Below are 25,442 nucleotides of genomic sequence, written 5' to 3' on the forward strand. Positions count from 1 at the left end.
CATACACCACCACCAAAGCACCATATATCACCATATAGCTACCACAGAAGCACCACATAAGTACCATACAATCACCATACACCAACCAGCAAAGCACCATATACCTACCATATAACCACCATACAGCTACCTCAGAAGCACCATATAGTTACCATACAACCACCATACACCATCCAGCAAAGCACCATATACCTACCATATAACTACCACAGTAGCACCATGTACCTACCATATTACCACCATACACCTACCACCGAAGCACCAGATACCTACCATATAACCACCATACAGCAACCATAGAAGCACCACATATTTACCATACAACCACCATACACCATCCAGCAAAGCACCATATACCTACCATATAACCACCATACAGCTACCACAGAAGCACCATATAGTTACCATACAACCACCATACAGCATCCAGCAAAGCACCAGATACCTACCATATAACCACCAGATACCTACCATATAACCACCATACAGCAACCATAGAAGCACCACATATTTACCATACAACCACCATACACCATCCAGCAAAGCACCATATAACCACCATACAGCTACCACAGAAGCACCACATATTTACCATACAACCACCATACACCATACAGCAAAGCACCATATATCTACCATATAGCTACCACAGAAGCACCATATACCCACCATAAATCTACCACAAAAACATCATACATCTACCATAGGAGAACCATATATATACCATAGCGGTATCATACATGTACCATATAACCACCATACATATACCAAGAAGCACCATACACCCACCATAAATCTACCATAGCGGTATCATACATGTACCATATAACCACCATACATATACCAAAAAGCACCATATAACAGCCATACATCTACCATATAACCACCATATATCTATCATATAGCCACCATACATTTACCTCAGAAGCACCATATACCCACCATAAATCTACCATAGCGGTATCATACATGTACCATATAACCACCATATCCCGAAAAGCACCATATAACAGCCGTACATCTACCATATAACCACCATATATCTATCATATAGCCATCATACATCTACCATAGAAGCACTGTGTGGTAAAAGCATGGTGATTTTGTGGTAGATGTATGGTGGTTATATGGTGTATGGTGGTTGTATCCCTAATAGCAGAAACACATCTTAAAAACGTCTTAAAGACGTATTTTCCTGACCAGTAAGTTGTCTTAAAGACGTCATATAACGGCGCAAATAAGACGAAAACTTGCACCAATGCGAGACGTCGTGATGACGTCATATTTTTACGTCATTACGACGTCTTACTGGTCATGAAATGACGTACAGTGGAAACTCGATATAACGAGATGGTTGGGACCGAGTCGTTTTCCTCGTTATAGCCGATATCTCGTTATATCAGTAGGCATAAAAGAAAGCATAACATCAAGACATTAATTTGCACATGTGGGACTACCCATCATCTTTCAATCAATACTGATAACTTGGTAATGTGTGTGAGGTAATTACTCACCTTTATGGGTAAGAAGATGTTTTTTCGCCAATGAAATCCGATATCAAGAATGTTTTTCTTATCAATTGTAGATGTTTGAATTTGTAAATCTAAACTGCTTACGATTGTGTGAAGATCGTCTGTGGATTGGTGTGTGGTTACGGTATGGGTGTGTGTTGTGTGTGGAAAGCTTGAATATGGTCTGCACAATGCTGTGTGTGTGTGTGTGTGTGACACATTTTGTATGTACATTATGACTGCGTGTGTGTGAAGATGGGGAATTCCCTACATAGAAAGCCAATCACAGCATCAGATTGCCTCACACTTGCTAAACGTCATGATGATGTCATGTATACGGCCGTCCCGCCACATTTTCTGCATGTATCAGTGCGCCCACACACACATATACACGTACAACATGCGGTGCTAGCTGTAGAGTGAACTGAAGAAAATATGTGTGTACAAGACAGTTTTTGGCGCATCGAGCTTTACAATCTCGGAACATGATAGCACAGGCGAAGTAAAGCTTTACCCGAAGACATTTTGCTTTACCTCGCTATATCAGGTTTGATTGGCTATGTTTTTCTTTGTTTGGAAATCACAAAATTTATCTCGTTATAGCAGTTATTTCGTTATAGCCGATCTCGCTATAAGAGTAGCATTTTACATAGACTTGTGTGGAAGGAAATATGGGACCGGGAAAATTTCCTCGTAATAACCGATATCTCGTTATAGCAGTGTTCGTTATACCGAGTTTCCCCTGTATTTGAGATGTTATTAAGACCAGTAACTGACCATAATATGACGTCTTAAAGACGTAATTCTTAGCTGTCACTGGTCATGACAAGGTGTCTTTAAGACCAGTTACTGACCATAATACATTGTATGACATGTTTAAAACATAATTCACACATTTAAACGGGCATGAAAAGACGTCATTAAGATGTATTTAAGACCTGTTACAAGTCATGACAAGACGCCTTTACGGCATATTTTGGACATGTCACTGGTCATGAAAAGACTTCATTAAGATGTGTTACTGGTCAGAATAAGTCGTAATACTCTGAAAACATTTTAAAATGTATAAATGTTCACAAAGATGTCTGTGTGATATCATTACGGTGTCAATAATTGTTTTATTTTAAATTCTATTTATCATGTAAAATGAGTGGGACAGCATTAATGCATCAAAAAGACAGATTGTTCTATGGTTACAGTATATTAATGTATAATTTACAGTACTCAGTGTAATGAGCATACTTGTCTTACAACTACACCTGTCAAAACCACCTCATAAACTAACACTCAATCACTAACACAAGACAAAGACTACAATACTGCATCAAAAAATTAAATACACACAAGTTGATTAGAAACATATTTACATAATTCAATCATGAACACAAGAAAAACACATACATTCTATATCTTGAAAAAAGGAAAACATTTTTAAAAATACACTTTGCTATTAACATAGCAGTTTCCAAGCACATGATTGAAGGTCTAACTAGTATATTGCTTACTAGAATCAACTGAAAGACCTGAAAATTTACACATACAGAGTAGAATAATTCAACCACCCCCTCAAAAAAAAAGACCAGTATTTTCAACATTTGGATTTCAATATGCACATTTCTTATGAATTTTAGGGAAAGTTGGAATTTCATCTAAAATCAATGAAAAATAGAACTCCTTCAGGTTTTCTGTAGAAAAAAAAATCTTCCAAATGATGTAATTGACATCCATGACACAAATTCGTACAAATTTTGCACATTTCCTATTTTCCTTTGTTTTTTGTTTTTACAGAATTTTCTGCTTTTTAAAAATGAAAAGGGAAAATCTAGCCATGCTTACTTTAGACAATAATAAAATATAATTTTAAAAACTGTATACCCCCTTGCCCCCAATGTCACTGGAGGGGGGTGATTACCCACAATTTCAGAACATGAAATGGCGGTTCTCCACAAGACTGAGCATAGAATTCATGTTATTGCTGATATACTCTGTTACTGTTTCACCTTCCAAAGCTCTGATACAAACTTCCAATTTTTGGCTTGATAAAATATCCACGTGTATCAAACATTTTGAAAGCCTCTCATAAAAAGCTTATCATACGATTGACAATCTGTAGATGTCCGAATTTTCACACTGTAACATTGGCAATTCGCCGGGGCAGCGGCTGAGTTGCTGCAAGCAAGAGCACAGAAGTGGTCTCAACTGCTCTGTGTTGGTTGTATACCTGCTGCGATGTGGCGTGTGAGAGCCATATGACAGGCGTAGAAGTCCGCATTTCACTGACTGTATATTAAGGAGTTAAGATTGCACCTTGACATACGTTGTAGTCGACATGAACCGATGGCGTCATTTAAGGCTACGTTTACATGGTGCAGTGGACGACGTTCACCCATCTGAGATGACGTGAAATTGGCGGGTAAGGAGTGAACACATCGACGTACTGTTGAGAGTGAGGCACATGCGCAGTAGCCCTTTCGTTGCAGGCAGACATGATCTCGACTCCGTCCACTCGTGCATGTTCACTGAAATCTTAAACTCCCTATTGGGAAACCACACACAAGTAGACGTGCTAACTACAATAGGTTGTGGGTGTTGACTTTTGTTCCAGCCTTTTTGCAAAATTGTTTATTCCACACTGACGTAGTAATTTCCATTGGATGCTTCCTTGGAGACAAGATACAGCTAGTACAGGGTGCTGAGTAAAGCTAGCTTGTTACTTGCGAATTTTGTTACGGGGCTTGCTCTGGATCCTGAAATGACCAGTCATGTTGGGGATGCCACAGCTGGTTGCTGGACTTAGAGAGCTGGGAAAAGAAGGGGATGTGAAATGAAGATTTGAAATACTGGTGGAACTTCTTTTTGCTACTATAAATTACATCTTAGCCATATACTGAGTATCAACACAAGAGTTTTGGGTCAATTTAACATGAGTCACAAAATTAATGCTCATCTAAGTTAACATATTCATTACTCTTCTTACCCATCATTGCTAATTTTCTAGGGCAAGGTGCTAGGTAAGCATGTGCCCGCTTGCCCTGGGCAAGTAAAAGTCGGGCAAGTGTTGTGGAGCAAAGGCAAAAACTGATTGCTCAAATCAGGCACGGAAAATTCTCAAAGTAAGGTGGATTTTTTTTTCTTAATATTCCTCAAATGCCATTATGCAGTTAATGAATTTGATCCTATCAAGGTAGGACAAACTGATCATCCAAATGGATGACTTGGTACTCTCTAGTTACTACAATCTTCACACAAAAGTATATGTTTTCATTGGCTTAAATACTCTTCATAATGATCTGACTTTGCAAGGAGAGGAAATTTGTGAAAACTTTTCAGATTTACCAAAACTATCTTTGTGCTTTAGAATCAGTAATGTGATAATCACCTGATTCTTCTATTGCTGATGGTTGCCTCCAACATGGAATCCACACCTAATCTGTTGCCTTTTGACACCTCCTGGTGGCTATTTCATGATTTTCTGTGCCAGAGATAAAAGTGAAAAAGGTGATCCAAATTGTGACTGAGACCACACAAGACAGCACACAAGTGCCATTCATCTACCAATATTTCTTGTGAGCAATGGAGAGTGATTCATGGGCTATGGATCACTTTCCAAGAAATATTGGAAGATGAATTAAGCTTTAGAGGCTTATATTTTTCCCTTTCTATTCAATAAAAAAAAACTAACGATTCAAAGATCCATGTATTCATTAAGCAATAAAAAGCAAGTTACAGAAAACAATACATTTTCTATTACAAATATCAGTCTAAAATTCATATCTACAGTCTCTTTAAATCAAATTATAGGCACACTTTTTGGAGTATAAAAGTGGGGAAAATCAAGCAAGTTGAAAGCAAGCTTCACATAACACATTTCCATCATATGAATACATTGTACATTATGTATGACAAAAAAAAAATGAATTAATCTATTCTGCACATATTTTTGTTGAATATTAATTGAACTCAAATGCTCTTTCACTGAAAATGATGTGAATCCTAGCATATTGCAAAATACAGAGTCATAAGTGCACTTATTTGCCTCTTGAGGGTCAAATCAAATGCAAATTTTGCATGTCGATTTTATGCTTATATTACGTACTACCACGGTCATTACTGTATATGTTCTCAATAGATTTTTTTTTTTTTTAAACATGTAAAATTGTCCCTCTCGGGGGGGGGGGGGGGGGCAACTGCCACTGAAAGGTGGACACCATGCTCATTCAACAAAACATGCAAAAGGTTTTTTTTTTTCATGGTCAGGCAATGCATGCGCGAACAGTGGAAAGGGTATCAAAATCACAGAAATTTTGAAAAAAGGGTTCGCTTTTCAATAGCTCGATATGCGTTCAGGGAATATATTTTACAACTCATGAAAATCTGAATACGAATACTTCATACGGTGGAAAAAATCGAAGGGTCATTACCGGTACTCATTTAGGGTCCATTTTGAAAGTTCATGAACGAGCATGGTGTCCACGTTGCAATGGCAGTTGCCCCCCGCCCTCGGAATTGTAATTGATGGTGATGAATTATGGGTGCTCGTGTGGTATCATACCTGTGATGTACAAAACCCAAACAAGCCATGATGTCCAGCCTCCAGGACTCAGGGTCAGGGGCTCAGAGGGAGCATTGGTCATCATCATACATGTGCCTTTCTCAACATGAGTGGTAGGGCAGGCTGGTACATGTGTCTCGCATCAGTTCTGCCCTACGTACACGTACGAAGCTCCCATTTGTTGCCGACAAGTGTAGTTCATGTCATGGCTCCTCCAGTCGCCCTCCATTCCTACAAGCACTTTTCATGCTCACTGCTAGCAGCCATACCTTTAAATATGAAATTAAAACAAATTGACAAAAACGATTTCATTACTTCACTGGAAAGTATGAGTTTTGAAAAAAAAGCCACTTCCTGCATTTAAATTGCCACATCAGCAAAAGTAAATTTGTTTCATGTGCTGTATTTTTATAAAGTTGCGTGTTCTCTATAAATTTCTTAAAAGCCTCAATCAACATTGGAAGGCAGTGTCTAACATTGTTCAATCCAAAATTGTTGAATTGTACTTATCTAAAGTTTCATTATATAAATCAATGCAGATTGCAAGAATTCTTATAGAAAACCAATATTAACGAAAACATTTTGAATCAGCAATGTGACAATAGGCCTCCTCCAAAATCCAAATGCAAATTTGACAGTATTCTGCACATAAATAGTAGTAGCATTATGTTTAATTAGTATTAAATTTGCATTCGACATTTCTAGGGTGTTATGTTTCCAGTTCCTTCTTTTTATCCACGAAACATCACCACATACTTGCATGACAACAAAGTTACAGAGAATTCATTTTTAAAATAGATTTTAACAATGAACACTATAAAGGCTTCATTTAGACAAATACATGTAGCAGGATAACATGATATATTATTTATTTTGCAATCGCAATGTCACTCATTTATCATTATCACTGACAACTGAATATGAACATGCAATCTTCTTGAGTACACACAGCCTCATACTCACAGGCTGTAACACACTAATATGCATGGGTTAGACTGCTTCGTGTTCCATATGGGCCATGGGCTCTGACCTTGTCCTTGTCTGTAAGAATTGTAACATTGTCATTGACAGTGTCAACAATAGATTAATTGTGACAATGAATAATATCCTGCCAGTACTATAAACCTTTGGTGAAGCCTTAATTATGTTGAACTTGGATTTCTGTTTAAGTTACACATGTTACATGTATGACTTATGTACAATGTAGTTGCAAGTTCCGTCTTTGTATTTTGTAATGCCACAGTAGATCTTGATTATTACGGCAAAATTTAGGAAGAATCTTGCAAGTCCTAACAAGCACAATCCTGTCAAGCACAGTCCTGAGCCGATTCCAGTTAGAATATTGTTTCCTTTGATCTAAGGTTGCATTTTCTTCTAACCAGCTAACGAGCTACATCGGTATGTATAGCCTGCATAATCAACACACCGATCTTGATCACTTAAGTCGATTATTTCTGCGTAAGCGGGCTTATAAACTTGCAGTTGCACTGTAAATTACTGCAGAATGTGATTTCATTTTGACAGAAACTGCCCCCACATCTATGTTGGTTACCAATTTAAGCACTAACTGCGGCTAACTGCGACCAGCAGCCCATACGCATAGTGTATGCATGGGGCTGCTGGTCGCAGTTAAGCACCAAAAGGGTTAACACAGAAAATCATATATGGGACTGTGGGAGTAAAAAGAATATTTGCCGAGTGCGAGTGGATGGAGAACAGGCATCAAATAAATTCTTACCGAATTTGACGTGGAATTGTTAGTTCTTTGATGAAACCGGCCTCTTCAGCGAACAGATGCTTTTATGCAGTTCACCTTTCCACTTCCAGTCTCCAAATTTGGCATTCAATCTCCGATCTTTCGAGACGTGTCCTTAGATCGCTTGCGTTGGGGACATCTAACGGTTACAATTCGAACAATGGCACTGCGCTGCGCATACCGCGCGCTGGCGGTTAACGTACGAGCTGTGCTTTTTAATTTTGGCGCGCACGGCCAGGGGATGGCAGAGCGAAGGGGACTATAATTGGTATAAGTGCTTATGGCAGGGCTCGACACTAACTTTTATTTTTGGTGGCCCGATCGGGCCACCAAAATCATTAATTTTTATTTTTTGGTGGCCCGAAAGTAAAATCTGGTGGCCCGAAAAAAAAATCAAGAAAAAGATAATTGATAAATACTAAATCGGTCCTACTGAACATAGAAAATGAAATATTAAGTATTACTCAAGTGATACATGTACCCATGTCTAAAATAAATGAAGAGAAAATTCAATCATCTTACCGTTATTCTGAGTTCTAAGATTTAGCAAATAGGCTTATAGATTATTATAAAAGTTGATGCCTATTTAGGTGGTCAAAACTTACGTTTGAAACGATAGAGTGGGAGCATTTACAGACATTTGTGAACATCCGACATCTGTTTTGGCATTATAAAGAGCTGGAAGTTACCGTTATTCATTTTTGAAAAGCAATTATCCAACATTTACTAGTATTTTAACACCATACGGAGCCGAATGTTACTATTAATTGTTTTTTTTTTCAAATGTAAAAGCAAAGAACTGACATTCATTTTCGCATGTTACGGAGCTGAATGTTATCCTTATTCATTTCTGAACGTGAAAGCAAACATCCCCGATTTTTTGTAGCATCTAACTGAGCCGATTGATACCGTTAATCATTTCCAAATGTAAAAGCAATAATCTGTTATTCATTTTAGCATCGTACGGAGCAGAATATTACCGTTATTCATTTTAGAATTAAAAAAGCAAACATCCAACACTTGTTTTATTATCGTACGGAGTCGAATGTTATTGCTGTCCACTTCCGAAAGTGAAATGAATTACCTGACAATTTAGCATTGTACGGAGCCGAATTTTACTGTTTTTCATTTTTGAACGTCAATGCAGACAAGTTCACCTTCATAGACATGTGGGTTGAGTGAACGCAGCAATATTAGTAGAACACATCAGTGAGAGTTTGAGCAAAATCGGACAATCCGTTAAAAAGTTATGAATTTTTGAAGTTTCTGCTCAGTCACGGCTGGATGAAAAGAGTATACCATGGCTTGTGATGTCACATGAGTACAACGATATAAAGAAAGAATAAAGAAAATTCAACATATTCAATTTTTTTGCATAACAAAAGAACACTCCACTTCTCTCTTTCAGAAGGCAGGGGGAATAGTTTACCCTTAACATACGTCAGCAGCAAGTCGAAGAAATGTGCACTTTATTAATAAAGTAAAGTTTTGTGAAATTCTCTTTTTATTTTCCTTATATAGTTGTACGCATGTGACATCATACACTGTAGTAGTCTTCTCTTCCAGCAGTGACTGCGCAGATACTTAAAATATTCGTAACTTTTGAACAGATTGTCCAATTTTCCTCAAACTTTCACTGATGTTTTCTGCTACTAATATTGCTGCATTCTCTCAATCCTTATGTCCTTTAAATATTTTACCATCAAACGCAGCTGAAAGTTACTGTTATTCATTTCGAAATGTAATAGCAAATATCCGACATTCATCTTAGCATCGTATGGAGCAGAATATAACATGCTATTCACTTCCGAACGTATACAAGAGCAATCATCTGACATTTATTTTAGCATCTTCCTTAGCCGAATGTTATTGCTATTTACTTTCGAAAGTAAAAGCAAACATCCGACATTTATTTAATCATCATTCGGGGTTGAATATCATTGTTATTCATTTCCGAACGTCAAAGGGCAAGGGATCATTCGACATTTATTTTAGCATCTTCCGCAGCTGATCTGTTATTGCTATTTATTTCAAACCTGAACGTGAACATCCGGTATTTATTTTACTATCTACAGTGATCTATGGAGTTGAATATTATTGTTGTTCATTTCCGAACGTCAGAGCAAAATTAATATCCGACATCTATTTTAGCATCATCCGGAGCTGAATGTTGTTGCTATATACATTCGAACATAAAAGCAAACATGAGACATTCTTATTCACCTGAACGTGAACATCCGGTATTTATTTTACTATGGAGTTGAATATCATGTTTATTCATTTCCGAACGTCAAAGGGATCATTCGACACTTGCTTTAGCATCTTCTGGAGCTGAATGTTGTTGTTATTTACTTTCCAACGTAAAAGCAAACATCCGGCATTTATTTTCTCATCGTATGAGGAGTTGAATATTATTAGTATTCATTTCCGAACGTCAAAGCTAACATTCCACATTTTTCAGCATCTTCTGGAGCCGAATATTATCCTTATTCAATTCCGAACGCAAAACCAAACATCCGACACTTCTTTTAGTATCATACGGAGCCGAATATTACCGTTATTCATTTCCAAAATAAAAAGCAAACATCCGGCATTTATTTTCTCATCGTACGGAGTTGAATGTTATTAGTATTCATTTCCGAACGTCAAAGCTAACATTCCACATTTATTTCATCATCTTCTGGAGCCGAATGTTATCCTTATTCATTTCCGAACGCAAAATCAAACATCCGACACTTATTTTAGTATCATACGGAGCCGAATATTACCATTATTCATTTCCAAAATAAAAAGCAAACATCTGACATTCATTTTAGCATCTTACGGAGCCGATTGTTACCGCTGTCCATCTACAAAAGTAAAGGCAATTATCCGACATTTTGGTGGCCCGATTGGGCCACCAAAATCTTCATTTCTGAAATGTTGGTGGCCCGACGCGCGTTTTTGGTGGCCCCGGGCCACCGGGCCACCGGTAGTGTCGAGCTCTGGCTATGTCATGTAACAATTCTCCATTTTGACAAGTATTTTAGATTTACTAAGGTTTGGTAAAAGATTTAGAGTGAAATATGTACATATACAGTAAACTTTAACCCTTTTATACAACACGTCTAGATTAGGTTAATAAATGACGTGAAATTGACGTCTTTATCTGGTTGCGGGAATGCACTAGCTCTGGTCAAAAAGCGACGTAAAACTGACGTCTTAATCCCGACATGAAAGCAGGAGAAAAACACTGGTAATTTATTGGTCAATAACTGACGTAAATGTCACAGCATACTATTCTAGTTGTGCAATTCATTCGCCGTTGAAAGTCGTCATAAAGATGTTGTATATGTCTTAACACGACGTATGACCAGTTGACCTGTTTACGACCAATAAAAGACGTTGTTTTTTTTTTTTGCGACGAGTGTCTGCTATCACTAAACAGTATCAGGGATGGTGAATGGTCGTCATATAGAACATGTATGGTGGTAATATGGGGTATGTATGGTCGCTATATGGTGTGTGTATGGTGGTTATATGGTGTATAAATGGTAGATATATGGTACTTCTGTGGTAGATGAGTGGTGATTATATGGTGTAGGTATCATGGCGGTCATGATGGTAGCTGTATGGTGCTTCTGGGGTAGTTTTATGTATGGTGATTATATGGTAGAAGTATGGTAGTATTTGGTAGATGTATGATACTAGTATGATATATGTATGGTGCTTATATATGGTGTATGATGGTTATATGGTAGGCATATGGTGGTATGATTGCACCATTTACCCACCATAGAAGTTATAGAACCACCATGCATACACCATAAACACCATACATAAATCATACTTCGTTCATATAATTACCATATATCTACCATAAACCAAAACAGCTAACACAAATGACGCATTAATCTGCCACAGATATCTACCACAGTCACCATACAATGTTCCATGTTAGCACCTAATATCCACCATATAACTACAATGCATCTATTACCATCATAGAACCAACACTATACTTAACAGCCATATTTTGTTCACATGGTTAATTACCTGTATGAAAACAAAAACCGAGTCATGAAAAAAATGTAACACAATAAAAAAATATTTTAATATATGAGCTGCATAGAGAAGTATATATAACAGAAATGTCTGTATGTACCATATTCACCATATTCTACACCATACGGTATATTGTAGAACAAGCATCTACCATACAGATGTACCATACGCGATCTACTCACCATAATATATACACCATATGTGATATACCATAGAACAAGCACCTGTCATACAAATGTACCATATTTATTCTACTCACCATGATTAACACTATGTGGTATACCATAGAACAAGCATCTACCATACAAATATACTATATATATATGCATTCTATGATACACTATAAATTTACACCATGTGGTATACCATAGAACAAGCATCTACGATATTCATTCTACTCACCATATATTTACACCATGTAGTATACCATAAGGCACGCATCTACCATAGAGATATACCATATCCATAAATCTGCTCGCCATATATTTACACCATTTGGTATACCATAGAACGCATATCTACCATACAGATGTACCATATGCACTTTATTCATCATAAATTTGCACCATGTGGTATACCATAGAACATGCATCTACCATAGAGATGTACCATATGCAGTCTACTCACCTTGTATCTACACCATATGGTGTACTATAGAACGCATATCTACCATACAGATGTACCATATACACTTTATTCACCATAAATTTGCACCATGTGGTATACCATAGAACATGCATCTACCATAGAGATGTACCATATGCAGTCTACTCACCATGTATCTACACCATATGGTATACCATAGAACAAGCATCTACCATACAGATGTACCATATGCACTTTATTCACCATAAATTTGCACCATGTGGTATACCATAGACCATGCATCTACCATAGAGATGTACCATATGCAGTCTACTCACCATGTATCTACACCATATGGTATACCATAGAACAAGCATCTACCATACAGATGTACCATATATGCAATATTCCCACCATATATTACACTATATGGTATACCATAGAGCAATCATCTACCATAGAGTTGTACCATAGATTTACCATACACCATAGAGCCATACCATACATGTACCATACAATTTTTTTTTGTAAGGGCGGTTGACCCTTGCAAATTCTGTGTGACCTTGAAGTTTTGACCCCATGGTATAGTGACCATTCCGAAAATTTCCCGTTTCTCACTTTGCGATTTTCCGCTACCATACGAAGACATAAACTCCCCAACGATCCGACTTCGCTGCTCAAATGTTCGTAAGAATTCCGAAATTTACGTTTAGGCCTATTTGAGGGACTATGTCCTTCTAGATTTATGAAAGTTCGTTCTCCGTCATCACAAACTGGCCTGTATTTTGATGATTTTTCAAATTAACATTGATTGTTTTTTTCGTTGGAGGAGCATTTTGCTCGGTCGCAGTCACACTGCACGATATGCGTGCTCAATGTCAATGCGTGTGCAAGGCCGCTGAAAATGCATCGCGCTCTACACTGTTGGTGCAAAATTGCACCGGGGACGTTGCGGCGCTCGTTGGTGGCCGAATACTGGTGCAGTAGACATTTGCATTCAACCCTTGCATTGAATAATTCCCGTAGACACTAATCATAGGGGTAATTGCCTAGGGGGTACGTAAATTTTGTTTTTCTTTTTTGCTTTTGTGGATACCATCAAAGATCGTACACTCATACGACCTTTGATATTTGATGATTTTTCAAATTAACATTGATTGTTTTTTTCGTTGGAGGAGCATTTTGCTCGGTCGCAGTCACACTGCACGATATGCGTGCTCAATGTCAATGCGTGTGCAAGGCCGCTGAAAATGCATCGCGCTCTACACTGTTGGTGCAAAATTGCACCGGGGACGTTGCGGCGCTCGTTGGTGGCCGAATACTGGTGCAGTAGACATTTGCATTCAACCCTTGCATTGAATAATTCCCGTAGACACTAATCATAGTGGGTACGTAAATTTTGTTTTTCTTTTTTGCTTTTGTGGATACCATCAAAGATCGTACACTCATACGACCTTTGATATCATCACACTCTCGGCTTGCTATAATCAAAATATCCCGCAAGAAAACGGCGTATTTCTCGATTTTTAGCTCTTTTTCCGCGACCCGTCGCGTAGACAATACTCTTAAAACTGGACTTAATTCGCGCGCGCTTGGAAAAGTTCCGATTCTGCACTTTTGACGGTGGAATTTGGGATTTTCGATGGATTTTTGGAGGAGACTTAAGGACTTTCCTGTACGTGAATGAGTGCTAATACCGTATGTGTAATTATGTGATTTGCGTGTGATGTGACTGTAGAACCAAAGATCGTACACTTCAGTGTACGATCTTTGGTAGAACTCACTGGCTGGTGATAAAGCTTAAGTGGCCGAATTCTGGTAGATGACCGAATGCACATTATGTTTACCCCGACTTTGTACTTAGGCGTGGGTCTGCCGCCTTTGACGGCCCCTCTCTAGTTGCTCCTAAACTTGATTCACTCGTGCTTACAGAATACCACTTATCTTAAGATCTCATTAACATACATCTAATTAACATATCAAGTTACGCCCCTATCCTAAACTGGGAGAGAAATAAGGATCCCTGACGTCACTATCCTATTTCTCCTCCTACGCGCGGTGTCACAGAATACTATAGTACCAATCGCGTATTTAGGAGCGAGAGCTGTCCTATACCACCCCTGTACCTAGTCTAGCTTCTGGACTCTTTTTACTCGTAGCCGTGATTGTACGCGACAAGCCGTATGAGGGCGTGACACCCGAGGATTGCGATACCGTTGGGCGCGCAGTCTCTCATCGCAATAAGAAAATTTGCGCCCTCTCTTGGTCGCACCAAGGAAAAGGGGACGGAGCCCAGTAGTCCTGGGAGCTGCTGCTAGCTCCACTCCTCCGCTCCGACTCGGCGGCCCCAATAAACGAAGGCAGCTTTTGCTGCTGCTACCTATGTAGTACCTGATCCTGACTACCTTGGTAAGTGAAGAGTTTTTTTTTTTTTTTGTCATCAATAAGCCTAAATATCGTTGCTGGTCATGGTGAAATTGTCATTTACGTGTCATTGTTTACAGAGTAATGTTTCAGTACGCGGAATGGCCGCGGTAGGACCAGCTAGGTGTATAGCCACGCACACATAAATGCACCGAGCGTTGAAAAATGGAAAACGAGCATGTACACCACGTACGAATGATACACCACGTACGATCGAGTGCTACACAAGGGGGTTTGTGCGAGTGTCGAGACTGCGGCTTGGAGGCGAACGAGCAACCTGCGCTGCATGAGGGTGTGTTCACAATACACGGTTACGTGCTCACTTTAGACCAGCATACAAGGGGGACTCAATATGGGGCCACCCTATGTAACCCCGGCGCGGGGCGCCGTAACACAGTACGTAATGTGGTCGCTGCTGCGGTTAACCATATGATGGTCAGTGCACGTCCATACCCTATCCACCTTCGTTGGGATACTATTTGTACTGTATACTGTAGACCTAGCCAACACTAACGTTAGGTAGCCTGTGGTTCAATAGTCTGACTTGCTATATTTGGGTTTCGGAGACATACAGTACATTTGTAGGTAGACGCACTTGAGTAGATCAATTGGATAGTACAGCGTACGTTGTAGAACCTACATGTAAATTGGGGGATCCAGAGGCGAGGGGGCGCAAGAGGCACACACCCCCCTTTATTTATTGTTTAAAACAAGGCAGGCAAGAAATAGATAGAAATCTACACACACAAAAAAAGAAAAATGAAGTGAAACCCGGAAGTGGCACCAGAATTCAGAGCTACCAAGTCTCACACATTCTGAGTGAGACTCAAGCATTAACGATTAAGGGGTCATCTCACGATCTCACGCATGACACCCATTTTTCTCACGCATCGGGCACAATCTGCAATTTGGGCCCATGGCCATATATTCCAGGACTTGGCAGGAGCATAGCCCAAAGGATTAATGTAAAGTGATAGTGGGCAAGTCCAAGATAACGCGCACGTTACGTATGGGACATTCAGAGACTTTTATGACCTGAAAAATAGTGTTAATGGCCTTTGATCATATTGAACTTCATCATGGTGATTGATATCTAGGAGAAGTATAATCATGTAAAAAATTGAGAAAAATGACCTTGACAATTATATTCTAGAAGAGAAAATATGTGCCGTTACGTATGGGACCAGAAAAATTGTGTTTTTTTGAACATTTTTTTCAACCTCAAAACTCTCTGAAAGTATATCATTCTACAACTTGTAACTCACTGTGATGAAAGTCACAACACTCAAGATTATCACAGGTAAGTTTCATGTCATTAGGCAAAAAGGTCTAATTACAGGTTCTAATTAAAGACAGACATGACGCGTTACGTATGGGACCGTTACGTATGGGACAGTTTGTCCCCCATTCATTTAGTGTGTGAAGAACCATGTTTATGGGTATTTTGCATAATTATTGAAGTAGAATCAGTTGAAACTACTCAAATACTGATCCAGATTGTCAAGGAAACAATATTCCCCAAATATTCACCATCATAATCATATTCAATCATATTTTTATATTTTTTTGACCAACCTGGGTATGCATGCCCTTTGTCCCCCATTCGTTTAGTGTGTGGAGAAGCATGTTTATGGGTATTTTGCAAAATAATTTTGCAAAATACCCATAAACAAATTTTTCCATAATTATTGAGGTGGAATCAGTTGAAATTACTCAAATACTGATCCAGATTGTCATGGGAACAACATCCCCTAAATATTTACCATCATAATCAAATTCAATCATATTCTATATTTTTTATGACCCACCTGAGTATGTATGCCCTATTTTTATCAGGATAGTTACTACTAAAAAATTGAATAGTTTAAAGTGTTTGCTTCCATTGATGAAGGGAAGTTTGCCATTTAGTTTCAATAAAAAACAACTTTACACAAGAAATATTAAGTTTAATAAATAAGCAATACCTGGTGCGTAGAACCCCAGTGATCAAGTATGATGTTTGTCTAGCAGTCAGGTCATTGATTTGAGTCACACCTCAGTATGTATACCCATGAATTTTGTTGTGGCTACTAATGTACTGAAAACTGAATAAGGACAATTTGTGTATCACTTGCAATAGAAAAAATAATTTTACTTTTTATTGTTTTTCTATATATATCACAACCATTTCAAATTGGATCTCCATCACATAAACTTTGAATTCCTCTAGTCTTAGGATTTTATGTTGTTAAGTAATTCATATAATTGGTTTCCAATCATCTCTTTAAATGTTGAAAACTAAATCCCCATTTCTACAAAAAAAAAACTATACCATCCCTTTAATGCTGATTTTTCATTGTGTATTTTGCCATTTTCCCCTCCCCCTTTCTGAAAATTGTTCAGTCAAGTTCATGTATTGTTTCAAGTGTCTATAACTCAAAAAGTAGCTACAATGTTGGGATGCTTTCTTCAGGATGATTGACCATTTGTGTACTGAGAGACCTTCCCAGCTAGCTACATGCATTCACATGCAATATATATGAGGATGTCCCATACGTAACACATTTGTCCCATACGTAACATTATTTCAATGCCTAATAAAAAATATTTCTTTTACTTTTTTTTCTTTTTTCTCTGGTATTTAATATCTCTAAACAATAAATTAGAACTTTCCAAAAGGGCATTAAAATAACCTTAGCAATTTCAGAAAAAACCTAAAAAAATGACCTCATTTTGTTACGTATGGGACACCTCATGATAGGACACGAGCTAATTTGCATAATCATTTGCATAATCCCTAAATTTTCATACCAAGTTAAACTATGTGATGAACTTCTTATGTCCACATATTAATCAAATAGTATTTGCTTTCCTTTGAATTAATATGAATTTCTATAAATGTCCCATACGTAACGCTGTGTTTCACATATATGCAAATGAAGCCCTTGAAATTTGCATAAATTTACATAATATCATTTTTTCCTCCACGGAAATCAAAACTTCAACTTATAAGCTTCAAAATGATACCAAACATGTCAATATTGAGCAAAGATGAAATTTTGCCTTCTGAGGGGACCTTATCTTGGACTTGCCCTAGTTACAATTGAAGCGTGAAGGTATATTTTCCTTTTCTCTTTCAAAATAAGTAAAAAATAGTTCCTTAAGTATGCACCTGATCGCACCATTAAGCTAAAAATTGAAAAAGCTCCCTACCGTGGGAAGCCACAGAGGAGGGGGGGGGGGGGGGGGGGGGTGAGGGGACCCTCCCACACCCTCGCTTGCGCGCACATTTGCTCGCCAAGATGCCGAGTCCTGAAAATCTCACTCATAACATTTTTTTGAACTTGGCATCCCTGAGAATTAGAAATATTAGTCGCGCCCCTTCTTTACAAAATTCCTGGATCCGCCCCTGTACACTCCGTAGCAGGTTTTTGTCACAGACAGTCATGAACTTGCGAAGGCACACATCTCATCAGTCAAGAGCAAGTACGCACGTGGCACAGAAAAGCTGGACCATAGACATTTTAACTACACGCAGCCGCTGTCGCGATGTGCGCCACAGCGGTCTGGTCAGGCTAGACCATAGTATACCGCGTTACATGTATGAAATATGCTCAAAACACAAAAGTTTATATGTTGATCTAAACGATAGACATGTGTATAGACAGGTATATTATTATATTCTTTATTCGCTTCTTACAAAGCACATATATATACAGTAAAATATTCCTAAAAACATGCAGATACAATGTGTAGACATGGATACAGAAATGAAATATTAGAAAAAAAAAAATTAGACATACACACACATAGGTCTAAAATTGCCCTCAGGGAGATCCAACAGATATCCACATATTTTCGCCCATCAACCCTCCCTCACCCGTGCCCGCTCTGACTGTTCGGGGAAGTGAGTGGAGCACAGCACCCATCCGTATCCCGGCTAAAAAACTACGCACCCAATCCAGCACAATGTACCTCACTCTCTGACTACTAGTACAATGTACATGATGTGTACACACAAGTGCGCACGTGCGCCCGTGCATGCTCTCATAGACATGCACACATTGTTCAATAAGTACGATGTTCTACTATGCACCCGAATACGCACAACTGTCCCCGAAGCAGTCATGATGATATAAAAAGAAAAAAAAAATTGCATCTTTTACTCTATGTTCTGTATAATAGTGTAGCCAGTACAAAAACTCATTCTCCCTGAAAGTATTCCATTCCAGCTACACTATGCCACCTTAAAGGGGAAGGCTAGTAACTGATCAGTGGGAATCAGTGGAAATGCTGGGAGATGATTGTTCCAATCCTTATGGGATTCATTCAAGAGTTCATTGTATATCTATTGTTGCGTGAAAATGATTTGCTTCAGAATGGTCTCATATTCAAGTAATGTGCAGTTTAATGCTTCCAGGTTAGCGTCCCTGGTCAGTGACGGAGCATTAATCTGCACATTACTTGAATATGAGACCGTTCTGAAGCAAATAATTTTCACACAACAATACATATACAATGAACTCTTGAATGAATCCCATAAGGATTGGAACAATCATCTCTCAGCATTTCCACTGATTCCCACTGATCAGTTACTAGCCTTCCCCTTTAATGTAGACACAGATACGAAATCAACTCATTACATTCTTGAGGGTTTAAAAAAGAAAATTCTTTGTAATCCCTCATATGTATCAATTCCCTTATTTGCTCGGCATTCCTCATGGCTTCATCCATCTCACCGCATAATGCCTTCCATCTTTCATTTATCTTCGACTGGTCTAAAAAATACCTACTATTCAAAAATCTCAAATTACCACCTAGTACAGAATATGCTCCAAATCTACTCATTCCTGTTATATAAGAAACAATCTGATTCTTTGTGTTTAAAGATTTTATTATAAAATTCAAACACCTTCTATGGAACCATAATTCAGGGCTCATCATTGCTGATAAAAAAGGCAAGAATGCATTATGTGTCTGCCATGGAATTTTCCATACTCTTCGAACAGCAGTTCTCCAGTGTCTATATAACGCATCTAAAGAGGAGTCATATAATGGACATAACTGAGAGCCATAAAAGCTACAACAAAATTTTTGAAACAAAACATTACGTACCTCACACTTGGCATATCTAAAATTACTCAGTAAAATATTACACTGACGGTTAAAATCACCATTAATTTTAGACAAATCAGCATGCAAAATATCATTTGTAATAATATGACCAAGATGACATATATTGTCTACAACTTTCACATACTCTCCATTAATTGTTATCCTTGGATCTACAACTTCTTTTCCATCACATTTGAATATAATAAGCTGACTTTTGTCACTATTAAACTTTAAATCAAATTGAGAAGCATATTTTTGACAGATTGTAATCATTTCCTTCAGAGCTGACACATTTGGGGATAAAATGATCAAATCATCAGCATATGAGAAAACGCCACTAAACATTTGACCCATGTAACATTCTTCACCGAGTGCCTGCAGTTGATGCAGAAGCCCATCAATATAGAGACAGAACATACATGGAGACAATATACCACCTTGTTTAACTCCATTTGAAACTGTGAAAAAATCAGAATAAACTCCATTCCATATGAGTCTGATCTTCTGATCTAAGTACATATTTAGCAACAGCTTGCAAAACATTGGACACACCCCTTTGCATAACATAATTTCAAATAATCTCACAATGTTGACTCTATCAAAAGCTTTGCTGGCATCCAACACAAGACCATAAACATTGCTCTTATCATGGAGAAAATATGAAACTGTTTCTCTAACCATACTTGTGCACATTGTCGTAGATATCCCCTCTTTAAACCCAAACTGTAGATCACTTGTGCATAAATGATCTAGTTCTCTATTCATAATAACTAATTCTAAGATTTTTCCAATTATACTACTCAAAGTTATTGCACGAAAATTACATGAGTTTCCAAGATTTGCCCGTCTTCCCTTTGGAATAGGGACCATTGTGTTTCTAAGCATATTTTCAGGTGTATACCCATGTCTAATCATTGCGGTAAACAACAAAGCAACATATCCACTTACAGCGTTGTTACCATAAATAAAATGATCTGACATTACTCCAGTAATATCGTCTTTCTTCGACTTATTCAGCTTTTTTATAGCATTGAACACTTCAGCTGCTGATATACCATGATCACCATGAGTACATGAATCACGCCTGCATTTTTCATTCAGTAGACTATCAATGTTGTTTTTGAGAATAGCCATTTCTCTTTCATCAAAGGAAACACTGTTATACAGATTCTCAAATTTGTGTGCAAACATTTCAGCAATATCCTCTTTTCCCTGCTTTCCATCAACTACGTTTGGATATCTTTTCACATTTTTAAAACTGTTACATTTTTTTACCTCTTTCCACAAAGTATTTGAATTACCAGATGCAATAGCCACAGCAATGTTATCACTTTTTATTGATTCAGACTCTTTCAGTATTCTTTTTAGAGCTTTATGATATTCAGCCCTTGATTTCTTTCTAATCTCAAACAACTGACCCTCTTGTGGACGTCCATTCTCAACCCACATCTTATGCCAAAACAATGCATTTTTAAAAAACGGATCAACATATTCATTCCAGCCAGGTATCACTTTACTCTTGACTTCTGAAATATCTTTGTCAAATATTACATTAGCTGCTGTCAAACATGCATTAATTATATTCTCATGAAAATTATCTATATCACAGTAATGATCATTACAATTCGCCCCACTGCAATGAATAGCACATAAGGGGACATCAATCTTCTCTAACAAGCCTCTTTAGTATTGATTCATACCTATTGATGTCTTCCTTTTTGGCATATTTCCAGTTACACACAACCTCCTTTTCTCCTAGGGGACCTGGAATAGATTGGTTCTCAGCAGCCTCAGAGACGTTCAGATCCAGTAAACATCTCACAGCCACATGATCAGAAAAATTATGTACTGTGTCAATACATTCGTATTCTTGAACAGACTCTGCTAGATTTTCAGTTGTAACAAAATGATCAATCAATGATGTAGCATTAGTCCCTTTACTTCTGTAGGTGTAATCAAACATACAACACTCATCTTGTGTGCAAACTTTAAAATTATCATTGAAAAATGTTAAAAATAATCTGGTTTGATAAGTATCTCTGGAGATATCAGTGTTAAAATCACCACCAATACAGACATAGTCAACATTGGTTCCTTCCAAACAAATCTCAATATCATTTAAAATTTCCTGGTACTGCCGTAAGTTACCGTACTGTGACCTATCATCACACGGCATGTATACATTGAATAATAACATTCTCTTCATATCTTCAAAGGTTATAATAACTGCAGCCATTCTCTTACTAACTGAATCCAATCTTACAGGTTCCACTTTCAACTTATTACTTTGTTTCCAGATTATAGCTGTTCCTCCATGAGGTCTTCCCGACAACAAAATTTCTTCATTCATTGCACTAACCCCATGTTTCCCTACACCATTTTCGTCGTCTATTTTATCAAACCAGGGAAACTGTGATTCATACAAACCATGTTCCTGTAATAAAAGAAAATCACTATGCTTAAAAATCTCCTTTAAAAAAGGAAGTTTGGAGTCATTTGCACATTGGCAATTATAGGTGATAAGTGACAGTTTGTGATTCACTTCCATTTTCGATGATGTTCACCCAGGTCTCTCTCTTGCCCTTTCTCTCCATCTCTGTACGCAGATACCATAGGGCCATATACTTTCCTCCATGACTTTGTCCTTTTCATCCACAGAAACTGACAGCTTGTATGACTTGAAAACTGCCTCCATATTTGACTTACAAACTATTTCAGCTGTGTCAATACCTTTGCTCTTAAATGTATCTCAGCATTTGATCATCAGAGGTTGTTTTCGCTACGCGTGAGATGAAAAAATCTCGCTTTGGCAGAGGTGCACCATATATGACATCTCCCTTGACGGTTCCATGAATCCTACGCTTCTGACGCTGACTGCTGTTTACCTGTCTGGACTGGTTTCCTGCTGACCGCTGCTTCGAGTGCTGAACTGTGCGCCATGGCCCTGTTGCATTGTCGGTACCTCCATCAGACTTGACGCTGGACACCTTCTCCAGTACAGGCACAGATGACAGTGTGGCCTGCACCTGCGACGAACTGGCAGTCCTTGTGTTCATCTGCACGGCAGATATTAAGTGAGGATCAATGGATACTGACCCCTAGATTAGGATTTGTGGTTATCAATTAATAATGTATTTTATTTATTCATGATTATGTATCTTTTATTATTATTATTATTGTTATTATTATTATCTTCTTCTTATTATTAATGATATTAGTATTGTTAGTATTATTGTAAATAGTTCGATCAGTGCCGTGCCGTATTGCTGGATCAGAATTCAGATCAAAATTCAGATTTACGCAACACATAGCCAACAGTTTGTGAGTTTGTTAGTTTTGTTGTTGTTGTTGTATTGTTAGCATTAGGGTGCCTAAATACAAAAAAGCATGGATATGTAAATTACATTGTACCTCTCAGATAACAGTTCCATGGGCGTCACCAGGGGGGGTGCGTTGGGTGCGAACGCACCCCCCTTCAGATCCTTAAAAAAAAAAAAAAAAAATCAGTCTGCCAGCGACCTCAACGCCGGACGCTAAATAATTATTCTTTTCTATTTTTTTTTTTTATATTTGACACCAGGGACACACACACACACACACACACACACACACAAATCTTCGGCAAAAAACAATTCGCACCCTTGGTTCTGGCAGCACTGATTTTATACATATCTATTAGTATTCTTAAGTGTTTACTATTTATCGACCGGTACTGTACATCCGTGCGATACGGAGCACTTATACACGTTTGCACGTACGTGTGCTACTTACAAGTATGTAGGGTCTATGTACGTTACTTCTGACCAATCCATATTGCCAGCCCAAGAGCGAGCCTTAGCCTCATTTAAAAAAAAATGGAAAAAAAAATGGAGGGGCAAGCATATCATTTTGCCCACCCCCCCCCTCCATAATTCCAGAGACGAGAAGATTTTCTTTTTTTTTTGACAGAAAAACAAAATGTTACCCCCATAAAAATATTGGAGGGGCAAGCATATTTTAATTTTGCCCCCCCCCCATAATCAATAATTCCCGTAATGAGAAGATTTTCTTGTTTTTGAAAGAAAACAAAAATGTTGCCCCCATAAAAATATTGGAAGGCAAGCGCACCATTTGCCCCACCCCACATAATCATAATTCCCGCGATGAAAAGATTTTCTTGCTTTTTTGTTAGAATTTAAGAAATCTGTCCAATTATTTCACCCAAAAGCAGTGGCGTAACTACGGAGGGGGGGGGGGTGCGCCCCCTCCCAATCCGCTGGTAAAAAAAAAAACACCCTACCGAAATAGTAGTTTAAGTGTTAGTAAACTGCTTTTTGAATGAAAGGGTGATCAAGAAATAAGATATTTTTTCTATGATTTCTTTTAACCATAATTAAATAGGTATATAGTGTGAAACATTGTTCAAAAAACCCGAACCCGACAAAAGATTGTGATTTAGCGTGATTCCTGGTTGGCATTCTGCATATCATAAGCAGGATGTGCGCAGTGTACTCAGTACATCCGAACGAAGAGTCGCTACAATGTTGCGCAATGTGATGTAGAATGTACACCTTTGTACCTCACGCTTCGTTACATCAAAGCTAGATCATTGATTTTGCAGTGTTTCTTTACATACTAAATGTCTTGCATTGCCAACAAAAAGACTTGACCTGGGCTAATTCCTAACTTTTCCATGTATATAATACACACACACAAACAAACACGCACAATTAGTTTAGGGAATGCTCTAAAGTGCAGATTTTGGACATCCTTTCCACGACGCCACCTCGCTGGTCATAGCTCCCCCAGTCATGAACATAAACCCACAGCCTTGACTACAGTGGCGGATCCGGGGGGAGGGGCGCACTGGGCGTCCCCCCCCCCCCCCCTTTAATTTCCAAAGCGAAAAAAAAAAAAAATATAGCTTCAAACGACAGTTTTTGGACAGTAAAATGTCAAAATTTTCAAGCTCGCTCGCTCCTCTCGCTCGCATTTAGTCGTAATGCCATTCTCCTGAAGTTGCTGCCAGTAATTGCCGGCAGTTGCGCCTGGTGCGCTCCCCCCCCCCCCCCCTTGATTTCCAAAGCGAAAAAATATAGCTACAAACGGCAGTTTGGGGACTGTAAAATGTCAAAGTTTTCAAGCTCGCTCGCTCCGTTCGCTCGCATTTAATGTTTATGCCATTCTTCTGATGTTGCTGCCAGTAATTGCCTGCAGTTGCGCCCGGTGCGCCCCCCCCCCGCTTAATTTCCAAAGCGAAAAAATATGGCTAAGAACGGCAGTTTTTGGAATGTAAAAATGTAAAATTTTCAAGCTCGCTGTCTTCGCTCGCTCACATTTAATCGTTATGTAATTCACCTGATGTTGCTGCCAGTAATTGCCAGCAGTTCCGCCCGGTGCCCCTCCCCCCTTAATTTCCAAGACGAAAAACTATGGCTAAGAACGGCAGTTTTTCTACTGTAAAATGTAAAATTTTCAAGCTCGCTCGTTCCGCTCG

General features: G+C 38.4%; 1 long non-coding RNA gene across 1 annotated transcript; it reads right to left on the reverse strand.

Moving 5' to 3' along the window:
* Positions 1-3,113: 3,113 nt before the first annotated feature.
* Positions 3,114-8,002, reverse strand: LOC139715867 (uncharacterized). The gene is made up of 4 exons (XR_011709866.1): positions 7,802-8,002; positions 6,064-6,332; positions 4,891-4,983; positions 3,114-4,312 (listed from the first exon to the last, which is right to left on the reverse strand). It is a non-coding gene; the product is annotated as an uncharacterized lncRNA (long non-coding RNA).
* Positions 8,003-25,442: the final 17,440 nt, after the last annotated feature.

Source organism: Diadema antillarum, unplaced genomic scaffold, assembly GCF_040938485.1.
Source record: "Diadema antillarum isolate AM-2024a unplaced genomic scaffold, OU_Dant_1.0 scf00000057, whole genome shotgun sequence".
NCBI classification, from domain to species: domain Eukaryota; kingdom Metazoa; phylum Echinodermata; class Echinoidea; order Diadematoida; family Diadematidae; genus Diadema; species Diadema antillarum.